The sequence below is a fragment of the Onychostoma macrolepis genome, chromosome 22 (assembly GCF_012432095.1).
Source record: "Onychostoma macrolepis isolate SWU-2019 chromosome 22, ASM1243209v1, whole genome shotgun sequence".
Taxonomy (NCBI): Eukaryota; Metazoa; Chordata; class Actinopteri; order Cypriniformes; family Cyprinidae; genus Onychostoma; species Onychostoma macrolepis.
This window is the reverse complement of record NC_081176.1, coordinates 32,652,274-32,660,306: the sequence shown is the minus strand read 5'-3', so window position 1 is coordinate 32,660,306 and position 8,033 is coordinate 32,652,274. Positions and strand designations below refer to the sequence as shown.

At 34.3% G+C, this 8,033-nt stretch overlaps 1 protein-coding gene and 1 pseudogene across 8 annotated transcripts in view; one reads left to right on the top strand and one right to left on the bottom strand.

Annotated features, from left to right (window-relative positions):
- Positions 1-8,033, bottom strand: part of LOC131529976 (NACHT, LRR and PYD domains-containing protein 3-like) — a 540,773-nt pseudogene that overhangs the window by 274,838 nt on the left and 257,902 nt on the right.
- The window catches only part of LOC131529978 (NACHT, LRR and PYD domains-containing protein 12-like), a 256,130-nt gene that overhangs the window by 177,617 nt on the left and 70,480 nt on the right, over positions 1-8,033 (top strand). The window lies entirely within an intron of this gene.

The following is an 8,033-nucleotide window of genomic DNA, read 5'->3' as shown; positions in this document are numbered from 1 at the left end:
ATGTAAAACGTGCAGTAACCGTCAATAGTAATTTCGTTTTACTGTAACGTTAGTTGTAGCCAGTCTCCTTACGAACATTAACCATGGTTTTACAACCACAAAATAATAACGGTTGTGGTAAACTAGCCATAGATTAAACGTGTTATTTGTAGTAAAACTGGATAACCTATACAATGGTAATAAATCCGGTAAAAATTAAAACATGGTTACCACACTTTTACTATAATAAACCATGATTAATTTTAGTACTGACCCAATCTGAACGAATTAATTGGTGTTTATTATTATTATTTGGGTTTTTCTTTCCTCAACTGAGTAAATATATAGAATACAAATATTGTGTAGACGAAAGTATGAACCTCTTCAAATTAATATACTTTGTTTTTTTTTATCAGACTGGCTCCCATCAAATTTCAGAATATGTACATCATCAGAAGAATACATCAGGAATTGTTTCTTCAGAAGAAGAACTGAGACATCTTCTGGAAAGCCACAAGCGTGCATCTGGCACATCTTACACTGTTTGGTAATTTAACATTCATATAAATGTTGTAAGTAAGGTACATGGTGTGCCTTTAAAATTTAAGAAATCCATACATTTCCACAATTCATATTTGTCTACATAACTATTCTGTACCATTTGAACGTAAAATGTTTGATGATTTTATTTTTTTCTGCAGCCGGTTTCTGCAGTCATTCTGCAGAACGAGAAGCATGTTCACATTATAAATTGATATATGCCATATGAACATTGTTTGTTCACTCACAAATGAATGCTAGTGCCTGGTCCTGAAAATATGCCATTAAAGCTTTATTTTCTTTTGTTCTGCAGCATACTGAACACGAATACACAAGAAGAAAAAGCTTCCATATTCAAAACAGTGTCTTGTGAATGTAGTCCACAAATCTTGTCACATCTTCATCCTTAGCTATAAAGACGTCTTCAAAGATGGCCTGTTCTTCAGATCTAAAAAATAATAATAATAAAAATACAGAACAGTTACACAAAAGTTTATGATACCTTGTAATCTAATTTTACTTGGTGCACATTAAAGAGATATTTTTTCTTATAAATATTGTTATTGATTGTTATCATATTCTTATGAATGTTTATTTGTTTTTGTACATGTTGTGAGTTGTATATGCTTGTACAAACCTTTGTATAATTTTTGCATAATAATAAAAAATAAAAATACTGCCCACAAATCTGTTTTTAGAACAGTAAAAGCTTTTTTTTTTTACTGTATAGTAACAATGTTATAATGAGTCACATTTAATAATAAAAAGAAACACTGATAAAGGCTTGTTGGTATTTAAATAGTACGTTTATGTTTTAAGCAGTATATAAAAAGTGTTTCTGTTGCTCATGAAAACATTTCTGATACGTCTGTGCATTTGACAAATATTGCATGTTATTCACTTCATCTGTGATAAGAGTATGCAAACATCGCGAGAGCATGCAGCGCCGCTCAAAGTCGGACAAATGTTCAAACCAGAATGCACTGCTTTTGTCAGGCGGCAGCCGATCTTTCGGCGAACAAGCCTATAGAGCTCCGGCGGTTGAGTCACAATCTTTTATTTCTTCTTTTTATTAAACATAGAATACAAGAACTCATAGAGGTAACAGCATAGTATAAAAACAAATACAATAACAGTCAGCATCAAACCTTAAGGGATCCACAATACATGTAAGGCAAGGCCAAAAAATAAATAAATACAATTTAAAACACAAGAAACTTGGCCATGTCCGATGATATTTTTGGGGCACGATACTTTTTAATTACTCTCAGTGAGGAGTAGAATATTTTAAATTCGTTCATGAAATGTTCAAAGCAAGGGCGAGAGTCTCTCCACTTACAACAATGTATATGATATTTAGCAAGTAGGAAAACAATATTCACAATGTCTGATATTGATTTATCTAAACCATCAACATAAAACAGGATCTGATCGATGTTAAATACAGGGATGCTTGACATTTTTAAAGTCAGCCAGTCTCTAACATCACTCCAGAACCGGCATGAAATGGAGCAAGTAAAGAATAAGTGTTCTAGAGATTCATCAGTACAATCACAAAAAGCACAACCCGCCTTGTCAAATTTGAATCGCTTATGAAGAAAATTGGAAACTGGATAAATCTTATGACAAATTTTGAAATGTGTTTCTTTGACTTTAGGCGGAATTGGCCATTTAACATATTTAGAGAAGGCTTTTCCCAATATATCAGAATGATTTACAGGCACATTGTTTTTATTATAATCATGGAACAATAAAAGCATCCGTAACAACCCTATTATTGAAACTTTTATCTACTAATCTATGATGACCAATTGATAAATTTGGCAATACTGGAGTGACATCAGAGTAAGTCAAAGTATTCTGGATTAGGTGGATCAAGGCTACAGGAATAGCTTTACAAATGTTTTGATACTCTTTGTGAGTACATTTTATATTAGAGCGTTCAACAAAGCCGGCGTGATCCAGTAGAACACCTTTACAATCCATCAAGTCACAAAGAGAATTCAGTCACAAAGAGAATTCCCTTCTCAAACCATTCAGCTTTAAACACTGATTTTCTGTTTATAAGCATTGTTCTATTGTTCCACAGAATAAATTTTCTTTTTCGTTTGCCTTTGTTTCTCAAGATTAAAAAAGTAGGAAGAATTTTTCTCACCCTCCTCGATCCAACGAGCCCTGGAGCGAATTAAAGCACCCCGAGCTTTATCCAAGAATAAATTATCTAGTTGATTTTTGAGATTTTCTAATTAGACAACACAGCTTTCGAGCATAAATGTTAATATTAGTAACAATTTCCTTTTGTTTAGCCCGCATTTTCTTCGAAGAATATTTTCCCAATTTAATTGCTGCTTCTTTAACTTTGAATTTAAACCACTCCCATTTATTTAATGGTGAAGAATCTAAAGAGGTCACCTCAACAATGAGATTTTTAACTTCTTCACAGAAGTCGTTGTTGAGCAAAAGATTACTATTAAATTTCCAAATTATGTTTTGAGGTCGCTTATTATTATTTAAGGTAAGGATCAGAGTCACTGAACTGCAATAAAACTCACACTAAGTCATTCATTCATACCAAATCAAGCATTCTTTAGTTTATATTTTAGCATTATTTTGATCTTTCATTAGGCAGAAGACTCTGCCATTGCAGTCCCACATGACCAGGAAGGTACCTAACATCAGCGCACAGGTGGGGATGATCTTCCTCCTTCCTACAGTATTTAACCGTAGTGATTGCTCGCATGTGTCTTAGTGTGTTTTTGTCTCGAACAGCTACCCCTTCACTGCAGACAAGCTGAAGGATAAATCCTCAATTGGAGTCGTTCTCTCTATGGATCTCAGCATATAAGTAATACTATGTAAGTATTCAAATTAAATCTGACATAATTTAGTTTACAGTTCAGGTGAAATGTTTGTATATGTTATTGACAAGCTGTTACTTACAAATATATATATATATATATTCTTATGTTAGAGTAAAAAAGGTTTAAAAATGTAGGTTAAATATAAATTGACACTAATGTGGAATTGTCTCCTCTCTCTCTCTGTCGTAATATAGTGTTGGGTCCAGGATCTCCACTGAAGGACTGAGTACTTTTGTGTTTGTGGACGCAGACAGACCAGGGGACATTCTGGTGCTGTCAGTCAAGTTCTGAGCAGGATCCAGACTTCGGAGAAGTTCATTTATTCCCAAAGGTGGACAAAAACATTGTGTTGGCTTTTAAAAGGCTATTTTGATAATGACTTTTACTCCTGTGCTGTGGAAAAGATGGAGGAGTACAGACATTGCTAATAAGAAATATTTTTTGAGCATCTTTCAAAATACTTTTGGCCATCGGTGTACATCAATCCAGCAAAGTTTGGAAAAAAGTGAAATGACTATGAAGGTGGGGTTATGTGTCATGTTACCTAATGAGATGAAAATAAGGTTTTTTTTGTCCTGTGTCGGACATTTTCCTTTTTGACTGCTTAAAATTGTATGTGTATATATATATATTCTGCAGTTCTATGTAATTGTTGATATTTCATCATAATAAATATTTTGACAATAAGCTACACAACCAATGATTTTTCCATTCATTTTGTCAAATACGAACATTTTGTTTAGATTGTTTTTTTTAACATAATGTATGTAGTAAAGGACAGCACATAATGTGTTAAATTATAGACGTTTACACATCTTTGTGATAACCTTTCTGACACATTTACTGTGTTAAAACCATCAACACAATGAATGAGTAAAAATTAACACAAAAAAGTTGTCCCAGAACTCACCCATTAATGTGTTAAAATTTAACACAGTTGTGTCATTTTTAACACATCTTTTCTAAGAGTGTACACTTGTCATCAACCAAAAAGTCAGCTCCTTTCTACAATCACTTCAAGCGATGAGCGACATTTCATTAAGTGAACAAGACCATTAGTTATAGCTTTAACTATCGTAAGAAATTCCTTATAAACAACAAGAAAATTGTATTTAAACATGAAATCACAATAAGAATAAACATCCCCTGTGGATCTAGTATATCACAAAGATAAATAATCGCTGATCTCCATGATGGTGGCATCATTTTAACCAATAAAACATCAACATCTGATCCTCTGTGATTCTCAATAACAGCAGGTGTTCATCACTAATGCACAGTCATCATTTAATTAGTCTCTTAAGTATCTCATTAACTCTTTGAGGTCTTGGGATTTGACTCGAGACTCGTTTGTGTCTTGAAAGGAATGACTTGGTTCCTCCTCTGGTGAAATCAGCTGCTTTACACCTCTGTCGAGTAGCATCTGCCTGCAAAACCGGAGGCTGCATTTTCAGGACCGCATTTCTAGGACCCTAGGTTTTTAGTGACAGCGCCACCGACCGAATTAGAGGACCAGCGAAGATGGCTGACAGTCAGGGTGTGAGTATCAAATGTGAATACATTTTTATTTGTTTAACATTAAAAACAATTGTGATGCATTTCATTGGAAAGTTAACGTAGCCGAAGATATCGTGATTTGCTAAATAGTCTTGAATTCATAGCCATCATATATTAGCATCTAATGCTGTAAAATGAATTGTTAGCACATTAATTTAACGAAACTGTTGCATGATAAGCCTGTGTTGACTTATTGACAGCACAATAAACTGTAGCACGTTCGTTGTGAAAGCTTGTTAATTACTCATTGTTTTTCCATTTTAATTAAGTTAAAATAATCTTAATGTTTTAACTGTCACGTGCTCACAGTCAGCCTGTTTAACGTTACCCCACAATACATGTTATGAGTACGTCTCTTCATTTTGACATGGTTTTATAATGTTGGTTGAGAAATATGACATTTTAATAGTCAGACATAAGAGAGGCCATCATAATAATTGACTGTTAAAATACCACGTGTTAGATTGTGTCATTTACTGTGTACTGTACTCTATATGAAGTTTTCAAGGACACAGCTCAGGGCAGGCAATAGTATGACAAAAGATTAATAAATAAATTTGTTGTTTGTTCAAGAACACAAATAAAAGTCGGGACAATGGTGGGCAGTTCTTCTTTCTTTAATTCTATACTGTGCAATAACTGAATCACGAACTCCATTAACACAGGTGTCTCTCTTTCTTTCTTTGATAATTAACTGGACAACCAAAATCTAACCCAGAGTGGCCAACAAACCCAGAATGGCCAACAGTGCTTATTCCTGAGTTTAGTCTGGGTGTATTCAACACAATACACTACAAAATTGGTCAAGTATTGGAATTGTTTTTACACAATGTGTAAACCCTTTTTAAGCGTTAACAGTATTTCTGATTATGTTCTCCATTTACTGTTTCAGTGAAGTGGAAGAATTGAACAGGGTGCTAGAGAAACAACTGAGAAAAGAGGGGAGAGCATCCAGGTGGTGGTAGTGCTGCATCACAACGTGTGCTTTAAATATTTAAAGTCATGTCAATAATATGTTATTTCTATTCAGATTTCTTGCATCTCTCTCTATTATTTTTTTCTCAGTTCAGATGGGCTTTATTGACATGAATGTTTCAAGAACCTTTGTTCCCACAACATCAAAATAATTTTTTTTCCAAATCTTTGAACAGTATGCAGTAATACTTATGAACATTAATTAATTATTTTTGTATCGTATATGTGTGTGCGCTCTGTGGTAACTAAGATCTTTTAAATATGAAATTTAAAATTAGAGAGTAGAACATGTTCAACTAAATGTTCCTCATTTCATTCACTTCTCTCTCTTTCTCTCTCTTAGGAGTCCGTGAAGACGTCGTCCATGAAGTTCTTTCTATGTGGTTCACGTCATGAACAAATTTGTTTTTGTGTGTGTTCAAGTTCAACTGTTGTAATATATTATTTTATAAAATATACACAATCTTAAATCTACCCCCAGAGTCATCCTTGACTATACCATGATTCCTTGTTTATTTTATTTGAGTTATAATATTATGCTACTTAGACCCAATGATTACTCAACATTCCTAGGAACCAGGTTTAATTGCAATAAAGAAAGTAGTATTTGGGTGTAATAAAACTTTTAAAAAACTCTAAAATTCTAATGTAGTTAAAACTGGGTGGAAATACTGCCTTGGTTGCACTTTTTTCGGTCCTCCAAAACTAGGGTCATAGAAATGCGTTCCTGGGACGGCGGTTCTCCGGCTCGGTAGGTGGCGCTGTCACAAAAAACTAGGGTCCTAGAAGTGCGGTCCTACAACTGCGGTCCTGAAAGTGCAGCCTCCGGTATTGCAGACTGATAATATTGCCTCTGTCTGTAATATATCTGCTTGTGTTACACTCTTTGGCCAGCAGGTGGTATTGTGAGCAAATGAAGCCTCCAGAAATGAACCCTTTTGTGAAGCACTTGGCTGAAAAGCTTAAAGCTTCATGAAGCTTCATTTCACCATCACTACTCTGTAGTATGCATGCTGAGCGGTGTTCATTTCATTGTTTCGTCTGGGCTGAGCATGTGTCTTCATGAGTCTGCTGGCTGGGTTACAAAACTAGTAGAGCAACAGGAAAAAAATAAAAATAACAACACTTACATTCTGACATGCATCTCTCACACTGCACAGAATAGAGAAACATGACTCAGGAAAATGTGAATTTTACAAAATTTACGAGTCATGAAAGTCATTTTTCTTACAATATCTGACATCAACAGAGGAAGATAAGATGATATAGTTTAGTCCTCAATTCAGTTTATCAGTTACTCCTAAACTCCTTAAAATAAAGAAGGGGTTTCTGGTCTAGGTACGACTAATGGATACATGTGCTCACATATTAATTTGCTGATTTTACTACACTTACATCCTGTTTTTTGATTTATATAACTCTTTGAAATAGTTATGTTTTTAACTTATAGCCAGATTATTATTGCTTTCTTTGCTTCTCACATTACTAAAGAAAATAACTGCATGGACACTGCTGATATATTCCACTCGTATCCTGAAGGAGGAGCAAGTGATGAGGAGCTCGACAGAGAAAGTGAAACTATTACAGCAGGATCTGTTTCGTCAGACGAGGAAGTAAACTACATTAAGAGAGAAAAACACGGTGAGTATCACGATTTTACAATCATCTTTGATAGTCAAAATCAATCCTGACTGGTTTAAAGTGAAGTACAACAGCAGTATCAGATATTTTGAAAGTAGTTTAAAAGACATTAGGAGATAAAACACAGAGTCTGTAAATCATCAGATTCCAGCTTTACTTTCAGTTTAACACAGTGCTTGTCTGAGTTTATGCAGTTTGTGAATAATTTGATTCTGTGTAAATAATGTCAGGATGAAACTGTTTTTCATGTGTGCAGGTCATTACTGAGGACTGACTGTTGAGACAGAGCTGGATTTGAGAAAATTATTACTGAGATGATTAATATCTCACTCTGTGGATCAACATCTGTATCTGCTTTAGATGAAACCATGGCCTCCAGAATGAATCTCTCTGAAGAACATCACACACAGATAAAGACAGTCAAGAGGTGAGAGGACGTGAAATATTTCACATTTTTAATGTTCAAAAACAATAAATGCA